The sequence below is a fragment of the Cavia porcellus genome, unplaced genomic scaffold, assembly GCF_034190915.1.
Source record: "Cavia porcellus strain 051 isolate PalLab524CR breed Dunkin Hartley unplaced genomic scaffold, mCavPor4.1 scaffold_27, whole genome shotgun sequence".
Classification (NCBI taxonomy): Eukaryota; Metazoa; Chordata; class Mammalia; order Rodentia; family Caviidae; genus Cavia; species Cavia porcellus.
This window is the reverse complement of record NW_026947510.1, coordinates 51,990,455-52,016,586: the sequence shown is the minus strand read 5'-3', so window position 1 is coordinate 52,016,586 and position 26,132 is coordinate 51,990,455. Positions and strand designations below refer to the sequence as shown.

At 39.3% G+C, this 26,132-nt stretch overlaps 1 long non-coding RNA gene across 1 annotated transcript in view; it reads right to left on the bottom strand.

The window, feature by feature from the left end:
- Positions 1–780: 780 nt before the first annotated feature.
- The window catches only part of LOC134473453 (uncharacterized), a 68,391-nt gene continuing 43,039 nt past the window's right edge, over positions 781–26,132 (bottom strand). The window contains exon 2 of the long non-coding RNA XR_010043650.1: positions 781–1,435. This is a non-coding gene — a long non-coding RNA (uncharacterized LOC134473453). The remainder of the gene's footprint in view (positions 1,436–26,132) is intronic.

The following is a 26,132-nucleotide window of genomic DNA, read 5'->3' as shown; positions in this document are numbered from 1 at the left end:
TCTATGACTTTTTTGCATGTGTGCATATGGGGTTCTCACCTAGATCCCTGATCTCCCAAATGAGTGTATGGCAGAGATTAAATGAAAAGAGACAAATTGTATGATTTTGTAGGGCTCCAGGAGGTTCAAAATCCTTTAATTAAGCTTGAGACTTTGAGGGTTAAGATAAAGGATTCTCTGATCAGTCACTTACCTTAGGAACAAGGACAAAGGGCAGAGAAACTGAGGAAAGTGCAAGCAATGAGCAGGACCTTGGGAGTCACTTCAAGGATGTCTCCAAGTCACGAATCAAGTCAATTAGTAGAATTGTCTTATCATGAAGACATGGTAGAAGTGAAACCGTAGGAGTCATCTTTGCTGCTGCAGTCTCTACATCCTTAATTGGGGTTGGAGCCAGAGTGTCTGCAGCTGTGGCCTTATCTTGCCCTTGGAGGTATCTCTGGCCATAAAGGCCACTATACTGGCCAGGACCAGTCATTTGTAGAGGTTCACTTAGTATGAAACAGCTCCTGTCACTAGGCAAGGGGCTGAGGCCTAAGACAGACTCAACAATAAACACAGAGAGCCAATTAGTAAAATTTAAATCCTGCTCAGTGGCACCTCACAGTGGTCTCCAACATCTCCTCCCTTTTGCTTTTGCAATAACAACTGGATCAAGGTGAGGTGTGGTTGCATGTTGTCTACGAGTTGGCCCATCTTGGCTCGTCTTCAACAGACTATGAGTAGAATAAGGAGAAACACACAGATTACTCCAAAAATACCAACAGAAAGCCAGAAATGTGCCTTGAGATAGTTGAATGGATTTAATTATGTAAAGCATCAGAAAATTTGTCCCAATCTTGAATTTGTTCATCAAATTTTTGGGTTTGTTGAGATATTGACAAAACCTCCTTCTGGAGTGCATCAATGTCCATAATAATATTTTGATGGATAGCTTCTTGTATATGTTTCTTTATATCCTCCCAAGAATGCATAGATTTGTTCTAAGGCAAGGGAATTATGCAGAAACAAGTGGCCTTATAATGCACAATGTAGGAAGCCAAGTTTAGTTCATGATAAATCTCAGGTGGAGAATCTTCCCAAGTAATGGGTCTAAGTAGTAGTGGATTAGGGACATAAATTCATCACTTCAGTCTTGGTACAGGTGCCATATATACAGATACTGCAAGCAGGGCCATTAAGGCAACCAAAAGATTTTCAGGGGTTGGTGGAGTCCCCCTTCTGGTGACTACATTCTAGCCTCATGGATCATTGCTTGAATGTTGTTTCACTGGACCATTCATCTTTTCTCTTGGTCTCTTGGGAGAGCTGGAAACCAGTTTTCTGGCTGATTGGCAGGTCTCTGGGCCTAGGTTTGTGGAGCCATCTTCTAAGGCTGTCCTCAGCATTGGTTGTTTCTGCCACCAATGCTGTGTATATCTTGTGGATCTTTCACCTGTTAAAACACAAGCATAACCTCACTTCAACGTTATTAGCTGTATTGATTTTTTAAGTCTAAAGTAAGCATGGAAAAGGCAAAACTTGGTCTACCTGTGGGAAAAATAAGAATGTTAAAAAAGCAGTCTTTTAAATCAATTATGATGAGAGGCCAGTCTCTGGGAACTGCAGCTGGATTTGGCAGACCTGGCTGCAGGGCCTCTAAGGGAAGTAAGCAGGCATTTACAGCTCTTAAATCCCAAAACAACTTCCATTTGTCTGACTTCTTTGGAATAACAAAGACAGGAGTATTCTAAGGACTAACTGAGTTTTCTAAATGGCCTTGCTGTAATTGCTCTTCGACTAATTTGTGTAATTGAGTTGGCTTCTCATTTTTAAGGGGCCATTGATCTACCCAAACAGGCTCCTTAGTTTTCCATTGTAAAGGCAGAACTGTTTTGGGGGGAGAAGCCCTTGTCAAAAATCTTGCTGATATCCAATACCTTGCCTGTCATTTTCAGGTGTAATTTTTTTTTAAATTTTATTTAAGGAGAAAAAAGAAAAAAAAAAAAACAGAAAAAGGGCACAAGTTATACAGAATTTCAGAAAAAATAAACAGTAGGAAATCACTAGCTAATTACATATTGTCATCTTAGACATAGTTGTTCAAGTTACAAAATTAAAGCATATAGAGGGGACTTTCAAACAGTGAGACTGCAAACAGTTTTGTCCAATGATCCAACAAAACTCAGTAATATGGTTATCTATCTTATACACTTAAATATATATGCAGTTATATCTTTTAGAGAGCTTTCTTTTCCTTTCTTTTGTACAATGACAACTACACATTTTGGGTTTTATTACTCCCACAGTTCTTACTACTTTTTTTTTTTTGAAGAAAGTAAAACCAAATGTGACATACCAGGACAGAGTCAGTCAAATCAAAAGGATGGACATAATAGATAATGTAAAAACAAAATGCAAGGTGATCAACAATGGTTACCATAATGCCTCTTGTTATCTTAAAAAGAATTGCCTATATCATGAGTTATAATAAAATTGAACAAAATAGTAAAGAATAAGACCAATAAAACCAAAACATTGGAGATATTAGAGGACTTCAAAAGAAGATAATAGTCAACCAGAATGGGCATCACAATGGATCTTATCGTCTTCATAGTTGTTGCCTATACTTTCAAACTTGGTACTATCAAGCATAACAAAATAGAGGAAAATGAGTCAAAATAAGATGGTGAGAGCAATGTAGAGTTTCAAATCAAGTTAATAGGAAATCAAAGTGGGTTACTATAATATATCCTGCTATTTTTTATTTATTTTTCCCTTAATTAAAGGGATAAAAATGAAAAAATAGAAAATAAAAAGGAGATTGAGATAAAAAAGGGGGCATAATAACAAACAGTGCAGGTCAAAACATAGCCATTTAAGCAAAGTAGTGTTTCACCACAGGATACTCTCGACATAATAGTAGTTACCATAGTGTCTCTTCCCTTAAAATCTTTGTGTGTAACTTCATATACTGTACTATCAAAGATATCAAGACAAAGTAAAACCGTTCAAGAGAATGACAGTATTACAGGGTATTTAGAATCAACTAACAGAAAATGAACAATGGTTTCTGTATAATCTCCTTGTCTATAAAAGTTTTTGTTTATATTATCACATATAATAAAATCCAATAAGACACAACACGTTAAAACCAATGGAGACAGAAGAACAAAAGCTTGATGGTACTTCAAAACAAGAGGATATTAAATCAGCACTACCTATAATGATGTCTTGTTTTCTTCAAAATGGCTGTTCCTAACATCCAACCTTCTCTGCCTCATTTCTGTTGAGCTCTTTTTCTGTCATTAGTTGTCAGTTTGTCCTCTTCATTTTGCTTTGTGCTCCATTCATTGTGGCTGCTCTGCCACTGTTTCTGGAATCTTGGTATTTTTCATTTTTAGAATATCCTGCAGTGCTCCCCATCCCAGCTGCACTTGGAGAACTGTGGAGCTTCCAATGGGTGGGTGGGCGCACACTATCCCCGGAGCCCAGCCTGTTTGGGACTCCTGCGCCTCACCATTGGTGTGCAGAGGAGGGGCTGGGCGGATCTGGGGCGCCTGCATCCGCCTCCCTGTGTGTCTGGAGGACTGTGGATATCTCAGCAAACAGGGGAGGATTGCAGGTTCCAGAAGCCCCGCAGCCTGTGGTGAGTGCTCAGCGCACTCTGCCCAAAGCCCAGACTGTTCGGGACACTCCAGGCTTCCGGGTGCAGTGAAGTGGAGAAGTGGGGTTGAGGCCTCTACATCTGCCTCCCCATCCCGGCTGCACTTGGAGAACTGTGTAGCTTCCAACAAGTAGGCGGGCGCACGCTATCCCTGGAGCCCAGCCTATTTGGGACTCCCGCACCTCGCAATCGGTGTGCAGAGAAAGGGCAGGGCAGATCTGGGGCACCTGCATCCGCCTCCCCGTGTGTCTGGAGGACTAGATATCTCAGCAAGCAGGGGAGCATTGCAGGTTCCAGAGGCCCCGTGCCTTGCGGTAAGTGCTCAGTGCACTCTGCCCAAAACCCAGACTGTTCGGGACCCTCCAGGCTTCTGGGTGCACTGAAGTGGATAAGTGGGTTTGAAGCATCTACACCCGCCTCCCCATTCCGGCTGCATTTGGAGAACAGTCGAGCTTCCAACAAGCAGGTGGGCGCACAGTGTCCGTGAAGCCCAGCTTATCTGGAACTATGGAGATCTAAACAGGCAGAAGAGGGCCATTGGTTCTGCAGGCCCAGTGGCTTGGGGTAAAGGGGTGCCAGAGTCTCAGGAGCTGCAAACATAGAAGGGGATTTCCAGCAGACCCTGAGGAAGCTTTCAAATAACACTTGAAACACAGAAATATAGGAAAATGACAAAATGAAAGACCAAATTACAACCTCAAACCTCCAGCCAATCTCAAGAAACCCTAGGAGCTATGTATATAGAAGAAAATATATGTCATTCACCTCAAATATCGGACACAATAGCTACTGAAATTAACAAGCAACTCCAGGAAGCTTTAAAGAAATTCAAACTTGAAATAATCTCCCAGGTAAAAGAAGAAATGATAAAAGAAATGAAAGAGATTCTGAATATATCTAAAGAAAACACAGATAAAAAATTGGAGGAACTAAACAAAAAGATAGAATCCCTAGATGAGCAATATAAGAAACAAACAATACATAATGCAGATGCACAGAGATATACAGGAAATAAAAAATTCCACTGAAAGTTGTAAAAACCGCCTCAATGAAAGTGAAGATAGAATTTCAGACATTGAAGACAGGATTGCAGCTAGTGAACAGGAAAGGAAAGATCTTTTAAAAATAACAAGGAATCAGGAAACAACAATTCAACAACTGCAAGACGATGCAAACAAAAATAACATAAGAATGATAGGGATTAATGAAAAAGAAGGAGACAACATAAAGGATGTCAAGAGGCTATTTAGAGAAATAATAGATGAAAATTTCCCAAGCATGAGATCGGAAACTGACATCGGGATCAGTGAAGCATATAGAACTCCAAATAGTCATAACCAAAATAAAACTACACCCAGACATATAATAATCACCATCCCAGAAATCCAACACAAGAATAGATTATTAAAAGCTGTCAGAGAGAAAAGACAGATCACTTATAAAGGAAAACCTATCAGAATCACAGCAGACTTCTCAGCACAAACAATAAAGTCAAGAAGAGCATGGAGTGAAGTATTCCAGATTCTAAAGCAAAATGATTTCCAACCTAGACTGATATATCCTGCAAAACTATCATTCAAAATTGATGGTGAAATATGATACATCCATGACAAAGAACAGCTGAAGAACTTCATGAACACCAAACTAACCCTGCAAAAAATATTGAAAGACAGTTTAGATACACAAAGGAAAAAACCACTAAGCAAAGCAAATAATTAAACAGAACAGAAAGATAAAGATGCAACAGCAGAGAGATAAGATTCCTACAATTAACCAACATTTAACAGTAATAACCATTAATGTAAATGGTCTCAATGCACCAATCAAAAGAAACAGACTAGCAGAATGGATCAAGAAACAAAATCCAACCATATGCTGTTTACAGGAAACCCATCTAACCCAGAAGGATACTCACAGACTGAAAGTCAAAGGATGGAAAACAATTCTTCATGCAGCAGGAATCCAAAAAAAAAAAGCAGGAGTAGCCATTCTGTTTGCAGACAACGTGAACTTTAAACCAACAATGACCATAAAGGATAAAGAAGGTCACTACATACTCGTAAGGGGAAAACTCCAAGAGGAAGAGATAACTATCTTAAATATATATGCACCAAACTCCAGAGCACACAGTTATATAAAACAACTATTATTCGAAATGAAAAATCAAATTATCAGTAGCACAATTGTAACAGGAGACCTTAATACGCCATTGACACCAAGGGACAGATCGACCAGACAGAAAATGAGTAAAGAAATAACAGAACTGAATCATACCTGTGAACAAATGGGTTTGATAGACATATACAGAATGTTCCACCCAACAACATCAGAATACACATTCTTCTCAGCAGTACATGGATCATTTTCTAAAATAGACCATATATTAGCTCATAGAACATATTTGAACAAGTGCAAAAGAGCTGAAATCATCCCTTGCATGTTATCGGATCACAGCGCTCTGAAATTAGAAATTAACGATAAAAGATACTGCAAAAATCCCACAAACACATGGAAACTGAATAACACACTCTTGAGTAATCAGTGGGTCACAGAAGAAATTAAAGAAGAAATCAAACAATACCTAAAAGAAAATGAAAATGCAGATACAACTTACTGGCATCTGTGGGATGCAATGAAAGCTGTCCTCAGAGGAAAATTTATTGCACTGAGTTCCCATATCAGGAAAACAGAACGAATACAAATAAATAACTTGATGCTACACCTCAAACAGCTAGAAAAAGAAGAGCAAGTCAAGCCCAAAGCCAAAAGAAGAGAGGAAATTATAAAAATCAGAGCAGAAATCAATGCAATAGAGACTAAGAAAACAATCCAAAGGATCAACAAATCAAAGAGTTGATTCTTTGAAAGAATAAATAAAATCGATAAGCCCCTAGCCAACCTTATTTTAAAAAGTGAAGAAAAAGCTCAAATTCATGCAATAAGAAATGAAAAAGGAGAAGTCACTACAGACCCAATAGAAATACAGAAGATCATCAGCACCTATTTCGAAAACCTCTACTCTCAAAAGTTTGATAACACAGAAGAAATAGACAGATTCTTAGAAGCATATGAAGTGTCAAAGCTAGATCAAGAGGATGTAAAATTGTTGAATAACCCAATCTCGGTTACTGAAATTGAAAATGTAATTAAGTCCTTACCCACCAAGAAGAGCCCAGGCCCAGATGGATTCACTGCAGAATTCTACAAGAAATACAAAGAAGACCTAATGCCGACACTCCTCAAACTATTCAATGAAATTGAAAGGGAAGCAATCCTTCCTAAGTCATTCCTGGAAGCAAATGTCACTCTAGTACCAAAACCTGAGAAAGACCCAACTAAAAAAGAGAACTATAGACCGATCTCCCTAATGAACACAGATGCAAAAATCCCCAATAAAATATTGGCAAATAGGATCCAGCAAATCATCAAGAAGATTATACACCATGACCAAGTGGGATTCATCCCAGGAATGCAAGGATGTTTCAACATACGCAAATCAATAAATGTAATCCACCATATCAATAAAGCCAAAAATAAGAATCACATGATCATTTCTATAGATGCAGAAAAAGCCTTCGATAAGGTCCAACATTTATTCATGATAAGAACTTTACAGAAAATTGGAATAGATGGTCTTTACCTCAATATAATAAAGGCCATTTATGACAAACCAACAGCCAGCATCATACTAAATGGCCAAAAATTGAAAGCCTTTACTTTAAAATCAGGCACAAGACAAGGATGTCCTTTATCACCACTCCTATTTAATATAGTACTGGAAGTACTAGCCAGAGCAATTAGGCAAGAAAGAGAAATAAAAGGGGTAAAGATAGGAAAAGAAGAAGTTAAGTTGTCATTGTTTGCAGACGACATGATACTCTACATAGAAGACCCCCTAAGCTCCATTGAAAGACTCTTAGATACAATAAATAAATTCAGTAATGTGGCTGGATACAAAATCAATACTCAGAAATCAATAGCATTCCTGTACACAAACAACAAAATCACAGAGAGGGAAATAAGGGAAACTGGACTATTCACATTAGCAAGCAAAAAAATGAAATATGTAGGAATTACTCTTACGAAAGAAGTGAAAGACTTATACAGTGAAAACTATAATACACTGAAAAAGGAAATTGAAGATGATCTCAGAAAATGGAAAGACATCCCTTGCTCATGGATAGGAAGAACAAACATTGTGAAGATGGCCATTCTCCCAAAACTCTTATACAGATTCAATGCAATCCCAATAGAAATACCATCAACATACATTATAGATCTAGAGAAATCACTCCTAAATTTCATGTGGAACCAGAAGAGACCTAGAATCGCAAAAGCAATTCTAAGCAGCAAAGACAAAGCAGGAGGCATCACAATCCCTGACTTGAAATTATACTACAAAGCAACAGTAGTAAAATCAACATGGTACTGGAATCAAAACAGAGCTGAAGATCAATGGAATAGATTAGAAGATACAACCACAACTACAAACACACTCAACCACCTTATCTTTGATAAAGGAGCCAAGCAGGTTCACTGGAAGAATGACAGTCTCTTTAATAAATGGTGCTGGAAAAACTGGTTCTCCATTTGCCGAAAACTAAAGCTAGACCCATGTCTATCACCATGTACTAAATTAAAATCTAAATGGGTCAAAGATCTGAATATTAAAACAGAAACGCTAAATCTATTGGAAGACAAATTGGGTAGAAACCTTGGAGACATAGGAGTAGGTAGAGAATTCATGAACAGGACTCAAACTGCACGGGAAATACTTCCCAGAATCTATAACTGGGACCACTTCTTATTAAAAAGTTTCTGCATGTCAAAAGAAATCTCCAGTATAGTGAAAAGAAAACCCACAAACTGGGAAAAGATTTTAGTGAACTCTCTCTCAGACAAGGGACTCTTGTCTAAAACATATAAAGAATTAAAAAAACTCAGACCTCCAAAATTCAAAGATCCAATCCAAAAATGGGCATCTGAGATGAATACGCAATTCTCAGATGAAGAAATGCAAATGGCAAATAAATACATGAAAAAATGCTCATCATCTTTGGTCATTAGAGAAATGCAAATTAAAACCACACTGAGATACCATCTCACTCCTGAAAGAATGGCCAGGATCAAGAAAACCAACAACAACAAATGCTGGAGAGGCTGTGGGGAAAAAGGAACTCTCCTGCACTGTTGGTGGGAGTGTAGACTGGTACAGCCTTTGTGGAGGTCTGTCTGGAGGTTTCTCAAAAAGTTGGGACTGGAAATCCCATTTATTCCAGCTATTCCACTTCTAGGCATATTCCCAGAAGAACTGAAAGCATCATACCACAGGGATATATGTGCACCTATGTTTATAGCAGCACAATTTGTAATCGCCAGATCTTGGAAACAACCCAAGTGTCCATCAACTGAGGAATGGATAAAAAAGTTGTGGTATTTCTATACAATGGAGTATTATTCAGCTATAAAGAAGGATCGCATTGAGATATTTATCAATAAATGGGCGCAACTTGAGACCATACTCATAAGTGAAATAAATCAATCTCGCATGTATGAATACCGAATAGTTTCCCTAATGTAAGTAATGATTCAAATATATAAAAATATGTGATAATCATGATTCCCCATTATGTGGCCTTGAAGCCTTATAAAATTTTCACTTATTAATTAGAAAGGCTTTGTTCTGGGCTTCTTGATATGGAAATATTTGAAGTTATACTATACGAAGTTTTATCCAAATATTTTAAGGAAAAAGACAGACACTATGGTAACTACTATTCTTTAAAAAAATTATTTAGCTATTTCTTATGTTTATTTTAATTAAGGGAAAAATTAAAAAAATTAGGATATATAATAGTAACTCTTTTCGATCTCCTATTAACTTGTTTTGAAGCCCTGTAATACTCCCACGATCTTGTTTTGACTGATTAGACTCTGTTCCATTCTGTGCGATAGTAGCAAGTCTGAGGGTATAGGCAACTAATTTGAAGGCAATAAGATTCACAAAGATGCCCATTCTGGTTTGACTATTGTCTCCTTTGGAAGTCCTGTAATGTTCACAATGCCTATGTTTTATTGGTCTTGTTCTCCACTGTTTTGTCCAACTTTATAATATCTAATGAGATAGACAATTCCTTTTAAGGAAACAAGAGACAATGTTGATAACCATTGTTAATAACCTTGTACTCTGTTCTACATCATGTGCTATGTCTATCCTTGGTTTTGACTTACAGCTTTGTTTTGCCATATTTGACTTTACTCTCTCCCCCCCCAAAAAAGTAATAAGAACTAAGGAGTAATAAAATCCAAAATGTGTAAATTTTGTTGTAAAAAAGAGAGGGAGGAAAAAAAAAGAGCTCTAACGGATATAATAGCAAGTGTGTTTAGGGGTGTTAAATAGCTGACTATATTAATGTTTTTGGATCATTGAACACAGCTGTTTGCAGTCTCTCTGTTTGAATGTCTACTTTGTATTCTTTGATACTGTGATTTGAGCAAATATTTCCAAGATGATAATATGTAATCTATTAACAGGTGATTTCTTACTGTTATGTTTTTTTTTGTAGTTCGGTATTATGTGTAACCTTACACTGCTTTGTTTTGTGTTTTTCTCTTTTTCCTCTTAAATAAAAAAAATAGAACGACTGTGTCAATTTTGTTTATAATGTTACCAGTAGCATTAAACACAGCCTAGAAAACAACAAAATGAGCCAACCCTTAATTTTCAACTTTTAACTGTATGTACCAAATTGTGGTTATATAACAAAATATAAAACAAGCCAGAAAATTCTATTCAGTATACAAGTCTGTAATCTGCCAATTTTGCTCTCAGAGTTAAACTTAAAATGGATTAAGGAGAAAATAAAGTGGAAGAAGAGAAAGAGATTAGAAGTAAGGTTGTAGAACAAAGGGGGATCATACCAACATGGAGAAACTGGTGCAGAAGTCCGAAGAAAAAGAGAAATGGTAACGATAAAAGAAACAGAACAGAACCAGACTCACAAAGAAGTTAGGAACCACTTTCACACTTATAAAAATACAATGAAGGATAAGGAGAAGGATAAAGAGAAAAAAATTCTAAAAACAAACTAAAAAAAAAAATGAAAATGAAAAGGTTAACAAAGTCCCCTTGCAGAAGTCTCTCAGGTTTCACTAGTAGACTAGAGACCAAGTCCTGAATTGTGCCACTCTATCCAAGCAAGCCAGCAACTATTTTATGGTGCGTAGTGGATAAGTTCAGTGGGCCTGCCCTGAGACCAGACTCAATGGGGTCTTCATTGTCCAAGAGATTTTTATGGGTCTGTGCCCAGCTAGAAGCTGCTAGACACAGCCAGAAACAGTTCTGTATTCTGGCATTATCTGATCTGCCTCCAAAATAGCTCCTGGCCAATCTCTGTCTCCCCGTGGGAGGACTCAGTCCTCAGCACTCTCCAGCATCAGCACAGTCCTCCATGTCCACCTCTTCCCTCCACTGCCACATCTCTCTGCAGAGGCCTCTGGAGTCACCAGCTGCCACCATCACCATGACCATGCATTCCCAGGTTCCAAAATCTTGTGTCACTCAATGAGTCCATCTCAGGGAGTAGACATCACCAGTTACTCCCTTCTTCATTAAAGTTTTCCTGTTACTCTCTGTGGGTTTCAATTTGCACTTCCTCTTGTTCCTGGGTCCAAGGGACTGAGTTCCTTCCCTCTTGTCTTTCTCACAAAGCTGCATTCCAGTGGCTGGACAGTGACTCTCAGAGAGACTATTTTCTCTACTGCTTATGGCTCCACTATCTTCCTGAAAGTTTCTAAAAGAACTTTCTTTTTTTTATTTTAAAGAGATCAAGACAAAAGAGGACAGAACAAAGCAGATCAGAAAAGAACGATGTAAGTAACACAGTACTTCACTACAAGACAACTGTACATTAACAGCAGTGCCCCTGCAAGGACCTGGGCCCTAGGAAGTGGAGCAGAGTCATGGCGAGAATCAATCACACCGGAGACCAGGCTGATGGCACACCTCCAATTTTAATGCAGAGGCCTGTTGTCTTATACAGGCAGGGCTAAGACCCAGATGGGAGCAGTGGCTAGATGGCTTCCCTGGAAGGATGAGGAGGGCTTCTATGGGCGGGCCTGGAGTGAGGCAGCATCTAGCAGGGCAACTCACTCCATCTGCCAAGGACATTCGGGGTCGTTCTGCTCAGACACTCTCCTCTGCCAAGGCTGTTAGCCAGACCTCCAGGCCTTTACTCCCCATGGATTCTCCCTCTTTTTTTTTTTTATTAAGGCCAAATGAATGGACACCATCATAGCTTGTTGTGAGCATAATGTTTGGACCTGAGAGTGAATCATATGAAGAATTGTTATCCCACAAAATACCCAAGAGTCCCAGGGTTAAAAGATTGGCTGGAGACAATAAGCACTGCAGACTGTGTAGAATATCAGTGAGAAGAGTGTCTGTTAGAATAAGCACTTATATGGAGCTAATGGTTCGTATCTGATCGGTGAGCTGGAGCGATAAATTCTAATAGGTGCTGTTATAGGAGCCAAGGAACCAATCGCCCAGAGTGAGGCCCACGGAAGAGTGGTTAGCAGGTTTTGGTGTAATGCACAGCAACCTCATAGAGAGTTGGCTATCCTAAGAGATTGTGGCGACGCGCCAAAGGTCTTGCAGCTCGGAATCCAATAGATGTACCTGTTGTTGTAAGTTCAAGAGGGCCATGTGGGTATAAGCATTTAGTTGCTGTTGTACACAAAAGGTTTCTGCTACAGTATGGGACAGGCTGTTGAGTTCTCGGGCTGTTGTCCGGGTTGATTGGGTGAGGGAGACAGCAGTGACAGTCCCTGCAGCGGCAGCAGTAAGAAAAGCTATTATTAAAGCAGCAATGGCAGATGCTCCGAAGTCTCTCTTAGTGCGAACTTGTAGGGCATTGGAGGAAAGTTGAAAAGGTGGGCCTGGAGCCACCCAATTTGTTATGTTTATTGGGACTCATAAAATACAGGGAGTGCGGAGGATTAACATGAAGGAAGGAGTTCCATTCCAGCAATTGGATAACCAGCAGATCTCCTTAATGGTGCAGTCAAAAGTCGCTCCTGTGGAGGGATGCAGAAGAAATGGGGAAGCAACACAGGCAGCAGTTGAATGGTTTTAGAGCGAGTGGTTTGTAGATCTCCTGGAAACTTGTCCTCTGTAGAGTTGTATGTCCCATTGAAGAGTGACTGGTTACCTGTTAACATCAAGGGTAGTATATTGAGCCACCTAAAAGTCCCACAGACCATGTGTGCCCCGAAAACAGATAGAAGGTGTTGTTTTGGATCGCGTTTAGCAAATGTATTAGGAAACTGAGGGTCAGATTTGTTAAACTGAGGGTCAGATTGCATGAAAAAGGGGGGTGCTCTGGAGCATGGTGTAGTCGTCATTTTTATAAAGGGCAGAGATAGGGAGACAACGGTGCCAAGGTAGGACGTCAAGCCATGCAGAAAAGCTGCGATGGACTATATAAGGGTCTAGGTCTGCAAGGGCTATATAAGGGTCTAGCAGGAAACTGGTGAATGATCTGGGAGCAAGTAGTATTGGTGGTGCTCTGAGGGTCACAGGACCTAAAGGGGAGAAGGATATCTGTCCTGAGGAATGTGGAGGAAGCCATGGAGAAGTCTCCTGTTTGAGAAGGAAAAAAGGTTAGACGTATAGGAGTAAACATGTTCCAGACAGCTGGCATAGTCTCATTATTTGGGAGCACCTGGAAGGTCAAAGGATTAGGGAGAGTCGCAGGAGAGGTCCAATTGGAGAAGGAGACCTGACTGGGAGAAGAATGGGGGTCACATGGTAGGCGCCAAATGTACAATTAGTAAGGAAGAAGCATGGCAGGACTGGGGAATCAGCGCTAACAATTAAAAGACCAGGTGGCTTGTGTAGAATGGCCCAAACTGGGATAGAGACCTCAACCTGGGCAGAGTTGAAGGAGATGATAGCACACATCATTAGGAATAGCTTGGCAGGTGTTTGTTCTTTTGTGGGAAGGGCGTGGCGGGCCTGTTTGCAGAGGGCCTTGATTGCTCCCTAGGTAAACGGGGAGGAAATGGTGGTGTGAGGGGTTCTCCTCCTGCATTGTATCAGTCCAACCCCGGAAATCATTCATCAAGGGTCAGGTGTTGCGTCTCTGAGGTCAATGGTGGTGGCAGGGTGGACATTCCGGGCAGGGACCCACACTGGGTGACGTTCTGTTTCTGGAAAGACACAAGCAAAGACTTGGTCTTGTGTTAACAAGGGTGCTGGGGGTTGCCATTGCTGAGTCAGGGTCTCTCCAGTGGACAAGTTGGGGGAGGGGTAGGTGGGGTTAATAAGAGACCCCAGTGTTTATGCACTGGGGAGAAGCCTTTGTCATCAAACATTAACGGGTTTATGATTATAAGAGCTTTTGTAAGTAGCTCATCTGGTGTGCGGGGGAATTCCCCCTCTTTTTAAAATATTATCTTAAGAGTTTGATGGGCTCTTTCTATGTTGGCTTGACCCTGTTGGTTATAAGGAATGCCATGGTGTAAGATTATGTTGTATTTAAAGCATGCATTTTTGAAGGTTTGACTGGTGTAACATGGTCCATTGTCTGTTTTTAGATCCCAAAGTATCCCCAGCATGAGAATGGCCTTTTCTAGTGCGCACGTAGTGTGTTGTGCTGTCTCACCAGTCATGGCAATGGCCATTGTGGTGCCAGAGTAAGTATCTTTGAGCACATGAACATATTTTAATTTTCTGAAAGGGGAGTAGTGAGTGATATCCATTTGTCATCTGGCATTAGGGAAGAGTCCCCTTGAGGTTGAAGTGGTCCTAGAGGCAGGAAAGGTGTGACAGTTGCACAACTGCAAACTAAGTGCTTGCATGTGGCTTTGGGGACATAATAGTCACTAGATGGTCTGCATGTTGGTTACCTTGGGAAAGCAGGCCAGGGAGCCCACTGTGTGAGCATATATGTTGAATATACCAGGGATGATGGTGATGTTGAAGAGTATTTTGTAATGTCTTGAGAGCCTTGTCTAATGATGTATCTTTTTGTTTTAAGGTAGCATAGGGTATGACATGACATATTCTGAACAACATAATGGCTATCAGAAAAAAAATATTGACAAGCCAATTGGGACAGTGTTGTAGGACTTGTATGACAGCAAGAAACTCTGCTACCTGATTGGAGAAGGTATGTTTGGTCACCTGTATTTTAGGGTGGTTATAGTCATGTGGTTGATGAATAATCATAGCATATAGCCCTTTAGATGCATTAATAAATGCCACCCATGCATATAGAATGGGTGTGGAGGAGTGAAAGTGAGTGGGCCTTATAATGGGTAGGTGCTGTAGACCTTGAAGAAGGTTATTAGATAAGTAATGATTGGAAAGCTGTCCTGGGAAGTTTAATAACATTTGTAAGTCTAGATTACATGGAAGGTGAGCTTCTATTTGATGTTGGGTTAATGGTAACATGATGATATCTGGCTCACAGCCATAATGTAAAGTGGCTAATTTTCTTAATTGTACTCCTATGTGACAAAGGGTGTCAGTAAAGGAGTTATTTTTGACAGGTAAGAATAAGCAACGTGGGCCCACAAAATAGGACCTTGTTGCTACAAAAGCCCCATGGGCATATTTGGGGTGACCAGTATAAAGGCTAATAAAGGCTTTTTTGGATTGAATTTTGTGACATGGGCGCATTGAATGGCCTGTATCACGTGGTTTAGTGCTAAATGACCCTCAGGGGAAAGGACACTAGGAGATGTAGGGTCAGGCTTGCCTTGTAATAAATCATAGAGTGGATGCAGTATTTAGAGAATAGGGGCATTGCTGTCCACATCCAATTAATAATTCCACATAGCTGTTACAATTCAGCCAGTGAGTATCAAGTCTGTCTAGACAACTGAGGTGCTATCGGGGTGATTTTGTCTGTAATATGGTGGCCCAAAAAGGTATATGGAGGCTTTATTTGGATGTTGTCTGGAGCAATATTGAGCCCTAATTATTAGGGTTGGAGATCAGTTGTTGAAATCCCTGCTGTAGCAATTGGGGATCCGAGTGAGAGAGCAGGATGTCATCTATGCAATGGATTCAGTGGTGCGATGCCCTAAGGGGTCGCACTGCATGATCTACATACATTTGGCAAATGGTTGGGTTGTTAATCATTTCTTGAGGGAGTACTTTCCATTGATATCATTGGTTAGGGGCCTAGTGATTAATTGTGGGGACCGAAAAGGCAAACCTGGGTCAATCTCGTTTATGGAGAGGGATGGAAAAAAACAGTGTTTAATATCTATGATGGCTATATGATGATCATTGGGGATAGCAGTAGGGGATGGTAGCCCTGGTTGTAGTGCTCCCATTTTTATAATGTGTTTATTTACCTCTCTAAGGTTGTAAAGCAGCCTATATTTATTTTTGAGCTTTTTGTGAATGACAAACACTGGTGTGTTCCAAGGGCTAACAGAGGGTTCTATGTGGTTTTGTGCTAACTGTTCTTTTAGCAACTGCTGGAGGGCTATACGTCTTGGGGATAGAAGGGCCACTGGTCCACCCACACAGGAATATCAGTGTCCCAGGGTTGTGGTCTGACCATGGGAACAATGGCCCCTATGAAGGCGGGGAGGTTCAGTAGTTAGTTTAACCTTTAATTGAGACATTATGTCTCTTCCCCATAGAACGTATGGGAGGCTTTTGAGAAATAAGTGTTGAAAGTATCCTGAATGTCCATCAGGGTCTCTCCAAGATAGGAGGCTAGCTGTTTGTATGGCAGGCTGTTGGCCTGTGGCTCCCTGTACTAACATTCCTGGAAAAAGTGCTATATATGGATCAATCGGCAAGCCAGGACTATTCTGCTAGTGAATCAATAAGTCCAGATACTGACATTTGTTTCACTTCGAGAGTCAATAGTGCCTTGTTTTGACTAATAGGCGCTGTCCATAGAATCTGTGATGCATTTTTTATTTCTCTCTTTTGTTGTTGGGCTGAGGGTTGCCCTTCTTGGAGTTTAAAGGATTGCCCTTTTTAATCTATCTTGGGTTGGCAATCTTTTGCCCAATGGTATCCTCTCTTACATTTAGAACATGATGTAGGAGGTTTAGTCTTATTACCTGTTGGTCCCTTTTTTGGGCATTGTCTGGCAAAGTGGCCTGCGACCTTGCAATTGAAGCAGAGAGGCATGGAGCTGGAGCCAATTTGTAGCTGTGCCACAAGGGCTGCTGCCAAGGGCTTGTGCCCCTTGTGCACTGACCTCTCAGCAAGCCATTATCCATCGGTCAAGATCTTCATTTTTGATGGGAGTTATCAGAGTTCTGCATGTAGGGGTAGCTCCCTCAAATAGTCCTTGGCTAATGCATTGGCTTCTCCTTCATGCTGTACTTTATGTTTACAAGATTCTGGGACTTTGGAAACAAAGGAACCAAAGCCTTCATTTGCTCCCTGTATGAGTTTACTCATAGGCATAACGGGCCCAGTGTGGCCCGTTGAACACCTGCAAAGCTGCCAGCCTAACCTGATAGAAATACTGAGGGCAGCCTTGGGCTTGGACTACTGGAGAGGCATATATGCCTTCCCCCAACAGACATTCATAGTGTAGAGCAACATTGGCTCGGGCATTACTATCAGCTTGTTGGTCACATTCATCTTTGTAAATAGCCAACTAGTCCAAATATTGTCCACCGTGGAGATGGCATGTGCCAATTGTTTCGAATCAGTAGGGCAATTAAGTTCCATACTGACAGTCTCTAGAAGCTGTTGAGCAAAAGGCCCCTGAATGCCATCCTCCTTTACTGCTTCCCTAAGGCATTTGAGAGTAGCATGCTCATGTGGATACCAATGTAGGAGGTGAGCAAGGTTTTGATGCAGATTAACAGGAAACATCTCATCGGTACCTTCTTCCCATTCCCAATGTTTAGCCTGATTATCCCCCTAGTGCAGCATAGTGCCTCATAGTAATCATTCCATTCAGTGACAACCTGTGTCTTTTTCTTTGTGTTTGTCTGTCAATAGAGCTCCCATGGGTCCTTTGGGGTGTAATGATATATGGTCACCAGCAGATGGCAATGAAGGATAAACTGGAGGCTTATCCCAGGTTGGATCCACCTTCATTTTAAGGCAAGACTTTTAGTCTGAAAGTGCAGAACTCTCCTGGGGAGGGGAGCTTCCGCTCAGCGCCATCTTTGTCTCCCATTTTAAAGGCTTGAGAGAAGGGTATAACCTTTTGAAATAGGGTGGTGGGGTGCAGGTCTTGTTGTTTTTAATTTCTGTCTGATTCTTTGTATATAAGGAGAGATCTTGTTCTAATTCCTGGGTGAGAGATGGACTGGCAGCTGACGCTGCAGCTGCGTAAGCGATGGAGTCCACCAATACCAGGAAGGCTTGGAGTCAGCCCCGGTAACACTGTCAGATCCTGTTACACAGGCTCTTATAGTGAGTAGGGCCAGTAAGAGTCCTAAACGGAAGACTCTCTGTTCATGTTGTTCAGCCACCTGGATCCGCTTGATGAGGCAGGTGCAAGTTTTTGGGTCCCAAAGGAAGACATTCTGAAGCCGGGGGGTTAAAGGGAAGAAGAAGTTCCCAGTACTGAGAAAGGGTCTTATATGAAAATTTGCAGTGTGTAGCCTGCAAAAGGGCAGCAAGAGCCTGTGTCTGCAGGTGCGGCTCTTTGCAAAGTGCGAAACCCATCATGAGAGCAGGGACTGCTTACCAAATCCCGAGGGGTACTCAGGTGGGGTTCAGGCACCACTTGCCACTGCAAGGACCTGGGCCCCCAGGAAGTGGAGCAGAGGCATGGTGGGAAGCAATCACACTGGAGACAAGGCTGATGGCCCACATCCAATTTTAATGCGGAGGCCTGTTGTCTTATATAGGCAGGGCTAAGACCTGGTTGGGGGCAGTGGCTAGATGACATCCCTGCAGGATGAGGAGGGATTCTGGGGTTGGAGCCAAGCGGGGCATCATCTGGCACGGCAACTCACTCAGTCTGCTGAAGACATTAGGATCCAGCTCTGCTCAGACCATCTCCTCTATCAGTGCCCTCAACCAGGTCTCCAAACCTTTACTCCCCATACGGCAGCTACCAAAATGTCTCTTGTTGAAATAGTTGAGCATACCTTCACATACAATGCTATCAAACATAACAAGATGGTATAAAACCACTCAAGAGAATGAATGTATTACAGGGCATTAGAACCAAATAACTGAAAATGAACAATGGCTACTATATTACTTCATTCCCATAAAAAATTTGTTCATGATATCACACATAATAAAACCCAATTAAGAAACAACATGATAGAACCAATGGAAACAGAAGAACAAAATCATGGTAGGACTTCAAAGCAAGATGATACTAAACCAGCACTGGCTGTTGTATGTCTATTTTCTTGAAAATAGCTGTTTATACTATGACAGAAAATAAAATCAAACAAATCAGAATAAAACCATTCCAACTAATGCATGAAAACATTATAAGGCTTCAAAGCAATGTAATGGGGAATCATTATTACCATAAAATTTTATGTACTCTTAAAATTTCTTACACTAGTGAGATGATACAGTATTTATACATGTGAGTTTGATTTATTTTGCTTATGAGTATGGTCTCAAGTTGCATCAATTTACTTATAAATACCTCAGTGTGATCATTCTTTATAGCTGAGTAGTACTCTATTGTATAAAAATACCACAACTTTTTTATCCATTCCTCAGTTGATGGACTCTTAGGTTGTGTCTAAGATCTGGCTATTAGAAATTGTGCTGCTATAAATATGGCTGCACATATATCACTGTGGTATGATGTTTTCAGTTCTTCTGGGAATATGCCTAGAAGTGGAATAGCTGGATCAAATGGGACTTCCAATCCCAACTTTTTAAGTAATCTCCAGACTGACCTGCACAATGGTTGCACCAGTCTACAATCCCACCAACAGTGTAGGAGAGTTCCTTTTTCCCCACAGCCTCTCCAGCATTTGTTGTTGGTAGTTTTCTTGTACCTGGCCATTCTCTCAGGGGTGAGATGGAATCTCAGTGCTGTTTTAATTTGCATTTCATTAATGACTAATGATGAACATTTTTTTCATGTATTTATTTGCCATTTGTATTTCTTCATCTGAGAACTGAGTATTCATCTCAGATGCCCATTTTTGGGTTGGGTCTTTGAATTTCAAGGGTTTGATTTTTAAAAAATTCTTTATGTGTTTTAGACAGAAGTCCTTTGTCTGAGGAACAGTTCACTAAGATTTTTTTCCCAGTGTGTGGGTTTTCTTTTCACTATGCTGAAGGTTTCTTTTGACATGCAGAAACTTTTTAATATGATGTGATCTCAGTTATTGATTCTGGGAAGTATTTCCCGTGCAGTTTGATTCCTGTTCACGAATTCTCTACCTACCCCTATGTCTTTAAGATTTTTACCTAATTTCTCTTCTAACAGATTTAGTATTTCTGTTTTAATATTCAGATCTTTAATCCATTTAGTTTTTAGTTTAGTACATGGTGATAGGCATGAGTCTAGTTTTCATTTTTGGCATATGAAGAGGTAGTTTTTCCAGCACCATTTATTTAAGAGACTGTTGTTCTTTCAGTGAACCTGTTTGGCCTCTTTATCAAAGATAAGGTGGTTGAGTATGTTGGTCATTGTGGTTGTATTTTCTAATATATTCCTTTGATCTTCAGATCTGTTTTTATTCCAGTACCATGTTGATTTTATTATAGTAGTTTTGTAGTATAACTTCAAGTCAGGGATTGTGATGCCTCCTGCTTAGAATTGCCTTTGCTCCTTAGAATTGCCTTTGCTACTCCAGGTCTCTTCTGGTTCCAGACGAATTTTAGGAGATATTTCTCTAGATCTATGAGATATGTTGATGGTATTTTCATTGGGATTGCATTGAATCTGTATAAAATTTTGGGAGAATGGTCATTTTCACAATATTTATTCTTCCTATCCATGAACAAGGGATGTCTTTCCATTTTCTGAGATCCGCTTTGGTTTCTTTTTCAGGGTATAGTAATTTTCCCTGTATAGATCTTTTACTTCTTTTTTTAAATTTTATTTAAGAGGAAAAAGAGAAAAACACGAAACAAAACAAAGCGGTGTAAGGGTACACGTAATACAGAACTACAAAAAAAAACATAACAGTAGGAAATCACCTGTTAATAGATCACATATTATCATCTTGAAAATAGTTGCTCAAATCACAGTATCAAAGAATACAAGGTGGACATTCAAACAGGGAAACTGCAAACAGCTGTGTTCAATGATCCAAAAACATTGATATAGTCAGCTATTTAACACCCCTAAACACACTTGCTGTTATATCCGTTAGGGCTCTTTTTTTTTTTCCCTCTCTTTTTTACAACAAAATTTACACATTTTGGATTTTATTACTCCTTAGCGCTTATTACTTTTTGGGGGGGGGAGAGAATGCAGTCAAATATGGCAAAACAAAGCTGTCAGTCAAAACCAAGGATAGACATAGCACATGGTGTAGAACAGAGTACAAGGTTATCAACAATGGTTATCAACGTTGTCTCTTGTTTCCTTAAAAAGAATTGTCTATCTCATTAGATATTATAAAGTTGGACAAAACAGTAGAGAACAAGACCAATAAAACTTAGGCATTGTAAACATTGCAGGACTTCCAAAGAAGACAATAGTCAAACCAGAATGGGCATCTTAGTGAATCTTATTGCCTTCAAAGTAGTTGCCTATATCCTCAAACTTGATACTATCATACAGAATGGAACAGAGTCTAATCAGTCAAAACAAGATTGTGGGAGTATTACAGGACTTCAAAACAAGTTAATAGGAAATCAAAAAGAGTTACTATTATATATCCTAATTTTTTAAATTTTTTCCCTTAATTAAGACAAACATAAGAAATGACTAAATAATTTTTTTAAAAAGAATAAGGGGGAGATTGAGATAAAACAGGACATAACAATATAACAATAGAGGTCAAAGCATGACTGTTTCAGCAACCTAGTACTTCACCACCATATAACCCGACTTAATAGTAGTTACCATAGTGTCTGTCTTTTTCCTTGAAATATTTGGATAAAACTTCATATACTCTAGCTTCAAATATTTCCATATCATGAAGCCCAGAATAAAGCCTTTCTAATTAATGAGTGAAAACTTTATAAGGCTTCAAGGCCACATAATGGGGAATCATGATTACCACATATTTTTATATATTTGAATCATTACTTACATTAGGGAAACTGTTCGGTATTCACACATGCGAGATTGATTTATTTCACTTATGAGTATGGTCTCAATCTGCGCCCATTTATTGATAAATATCTCAATGTGATCCTTCTTTATAGCTGAGTAATACTCCATTGTATAGAAATACCACAACTTTTTTATCCATTCCTCAGTTGATGGACACTTGGGTTGTTTCCAAGATTTGGCGATTACAAATTGTGCTGCTATAAACATAGGTGCACATATATCACTGTGGTATGATGCTTTCAGTTCTTCTGGGAATACGCCTAGAAGTGGAATAGCTGGAATGAATGCAATTTCCAATCCCAAATTTTTGAGAAATCTCCAGACAGATCTCCACAAAGGCTGTACCAGTCTACACTCCCACCAACAGTGCAGGAGAGTTCCTTTTTCCCCACAGCCTCTCCAGCATTTGTTGTTGGTTTTCTTGATCCTGGCCATTCTTTCAGGAGTGAGATGGTATCTCAGTGTGGTTTTAATTTGCATTTCTCTAATGACCAATGATGATGAGCATTTTTTTATGTATTTATTTTCCATTAGCATTTCTTCATCTGACAATTGCGTATTCATCTCAGATGCCCATTTTTGGATTGGATCTTTGAATTTTGGAGGTCTGAGTTTTTTAAATTCTTTATATGTTTTAGACAAGAGGCCCTTGTCTGAGAGAGAGTTCACTAAAATCTTTTCCCAGGTTGTGGGTTTTCTTTTCACTATGCTGGAGATTTCTTTTGACATGCAGAAACTTTTTTATAAGAAGTGGTCCCAGTTATTGATTCTGGGAAGTATTTCCTGTGCGGTTTGAGTCCTGTTCATGAATTCTTTACCTACTCCTATGTCTCCAAGGTTTCTACCTAATTTGTCTTCCAATAGATTTAGTGTTTCTGTTTTAATATTCAGATCTTTGACCCATTTAGATTTTAATTTAGTACATGGTGATAGACATGGGTCTAGCTTTAGTTTTCAGCAAATGGAGAGTCAGTTTTTCCAGCACCATTTATTAAAGAGACTGTCGTTCTTCCAGTGAACCTGCTTGGCTCCTTTATCAAAGATAAGGTGGTTGAGTGTGTTTGTAGTTGTGGTTGTATCTTCTAATCTATTCCATTGATCTTCGGTTCTGTTTTGATTCCAATACCATGTTGATTTTACTACTGTTGCTTTGTAGTATAACTTCAAGTCAGGGATTGTGATGCCTCCTGCTTTGTCTTTGCTGCTTAGAATTGCCTTTATGATTCTAGGTCTCTTCTCGTTCCAGATGAAATTTAGGAGTGATTTCTCTAGATCTATAAGGTATGTTGATGGTATTTCTATTGGGATTGCATTGAATCTGTATAAGAGTTTTGGGATAATGGCCATTTTCACAATGTTTGTTCTTCCTATCCACGAGCAAGGGATGTCTTTCCATTTGCTGAGATCATCTTAAATTTCCTTTTTCAGTGTATTATAATTTTCACTGTATAAGTCATTCACTTCTTTCGTAAGAGTAATTCCTAAATATTTCATTTTTTTGGTTGCTAATGTGAATAGTCCAGTTTCCCTTATTTCCCTCTCTGTGATTTTGTTGTTTGTGTATAGGAATGCTATTGATTTCTGAGTATTGATTTTGTATCCAGCCACATTACTGAATTTATTTATTGTATCTAAGAGTCTTTCAATGGAGCTTAGGGGGTCTTCTATGTAGAGTATCATGTCATCTGCAAACAATGACAACTTAACTTCTTCTTTTCCTATCTTTACCCCTTTTATTTCTCTTTCTTGCCTAATTGCTCTGGCTAGTACTTCCAGTACTATATTAAATAGGAGTGGTGATAAAGGACATCCTTGTCTTGTGCCTGATTTTAAAGTAAAGGGTTTCAATTTTTGGCCATTTAGTATGATGCTGGCTGTTGGTTTGTCATAAATGGCCTTTATTATATTGAGGTAAAGACCATCTATTCCAATTTTCTGTAGAGTTTTTATCATGAATAAATGTTGGACCTTATCGAAGGCTTTTTCTGCATCTATAGAAATGATCATGTGATTCTTATTTTTGGCTTTATTGATATGGTGGATTACATTTATTGATTTGCGTATGTTGAACCATCCTTGCATTCCTGGGATGAATCCCACTTGGTCATGGTGTATAATCTTCTTGATGATTTGCTGGATCCTATTTGCCAATATTTTATTGAGGATTTTTGCATCTGTGTTCATTAGGGAGATCGGTCTATAGTTCTCTTTTTTAGTTGGGTCTTTCTCAGGTTTTGGTACTAGAGTGATATTTGCTTCCAGGAATGACTTAGGAAGGATTGCTTCCCTTTCAATTTCATTGAATAGTTTGAGGAGTGTCGGCATTAGGTCTTCTTTGTATTTCTTGTAGAATTCTGCAGTGAATCCATCTGGGCCTGGGCTCTTCTTGGTGGGTAAGGACTTAATTACGTTTTCAATTTCATTAGCAGATATTGGGTTATTCAACAGTTTTACAACCTCTTGATCTAGCTTTGGTACTTCATGTGCTTCTAAGAATCTGTCTATTTCTTCTGTGTTATCAAACTTTTGAGAGTAGAGGTTTTCGAAATAGGTGTTGATGATCTTCTGTATTTCTATTGGGTCTGTAGTGATTTCTCCTTTTTCATTTCTTATTGCATGAATTTGAGCTTTTTCTTCCCTTTTTTAAATAAGGTTGGCTAGGGGCTTATCAATTTTATTTATTCTTTCAAAGAACCAACTCTTTGATTCGTTGATTCTTTGGATTGTTTTCTTAGTCTCTACTGCATTGATTTCTGCTCGGATTTTTACAATTTCCTCTCTTCTTTTGGCTTTGGGCTTGACTTGTTCTTCTTTTTCTAGCTGTTTGAGGTGTAGCATCAAGTTATTTATTTGTATTCGTTCTGTTTTCCTGATGTGGGAACTTAGTGCAATAAATTTTCCTCTGAGGACGGCTTTCATTGCATCCCACAGATTCCGGTAAGTTGCATCTGCATTTTCATTTTCTTTTAGGTATTGTTTAATTTCTTCTGTGACCCACTGATTGCTCAAGAGTGTGTTATTCAGTTTCCATGTGTTTGCGGAATTTTTGCAGTATCTTTTATCATTAATTTCTAATTTCAGAGCGCTATGATCTGATAACATGCAAGGGATGATTTCAACTCTTTTGCGTTTGCTTAAATATGTTCTGTGAGCTAATATATGATCTATTTTAGAAAATGATACATGTACTGCTGAGAAGAATGTGTATTCTGATGTTGTTGGGTGGAACATTCTGCATATGTCTATCAAACCCATTTGTTCACAGGTGTGATTCAGTCCTGTTATTTCTTTGCTCATTTTCTGTCTGGTTGATCTGTCCCTTGGTGTCAATGGCGTATTAAGGTCTCCTGTTACAACTGTGTTACTGATAATTTGAGTTTTCATTTCTGTTAATAATTGTTTTATATAATTGGGTGCTCTGGAGTATGGTGTGTATATATTTAAGATAGTTATCTCTTCCTCTTGGAGTTTTCCCCTTACGAGTATGTAGTGACCTTCTTTGTCCTTTATGGTCATTGTTGGTTTAAAGTTCACATTGTCTGCAAACAGAATGGCTACTCCTGCCTTTTTTTGGATTCCTGCTGCATGAAGAATTGTTTTCCATCCTTTGACTTTCAGTCTGTGAGTACCCTTCTGGGTTAGGTGGGTTTCCTGTAAACAGCATATGGTTGGATTTTGTTTCTTGATCCATTCTGCTAGTCTGTTTCTTTTAATTGGTGCATTGAGACCATTTACATTAATGGTTATTACTGTTAAATGCTGGTTAATTGTAGGAATGTTATCTGTCTGCTGTTGCATCTTTATCTCTCTGTTCTGTTTAATTATTTGCTTTGCTTAGTTGTTTTTTCCTTTGTGTATCTAAACTGTCTTTCAATATTTTTTGCAGGGTTGGTTTGGTGTTCATGAAGTTCTTCAGCTGTTCTTTGTCATGGAAGTATCATATTTCACCACCTATTTTGAATGATAGTTTTGCAGGATAAATCAGTCTTGGTTGGAAATCATTTTGCTTTAGGATCTGGAATACTTCACTCCATGCTCTTCTTGACTTTATTGTTTGTGCTGAGAAGTCTGCTGTGATTCTGATAGGTTTTCCTTTATAAGTGATCTGTCTTTTCTCTCTGACAGCTTTTAATAATCTATTCTTGTGTTGGATTTCTGGGATGGTGATTATTATATGTCTGGATGTAGTTTTATTTTGGTTATGACTATTTGGTGTTCTATATGCTTCACTGATCCTGATGTCAGTTTCTGATCTCATGCTTGGGAAA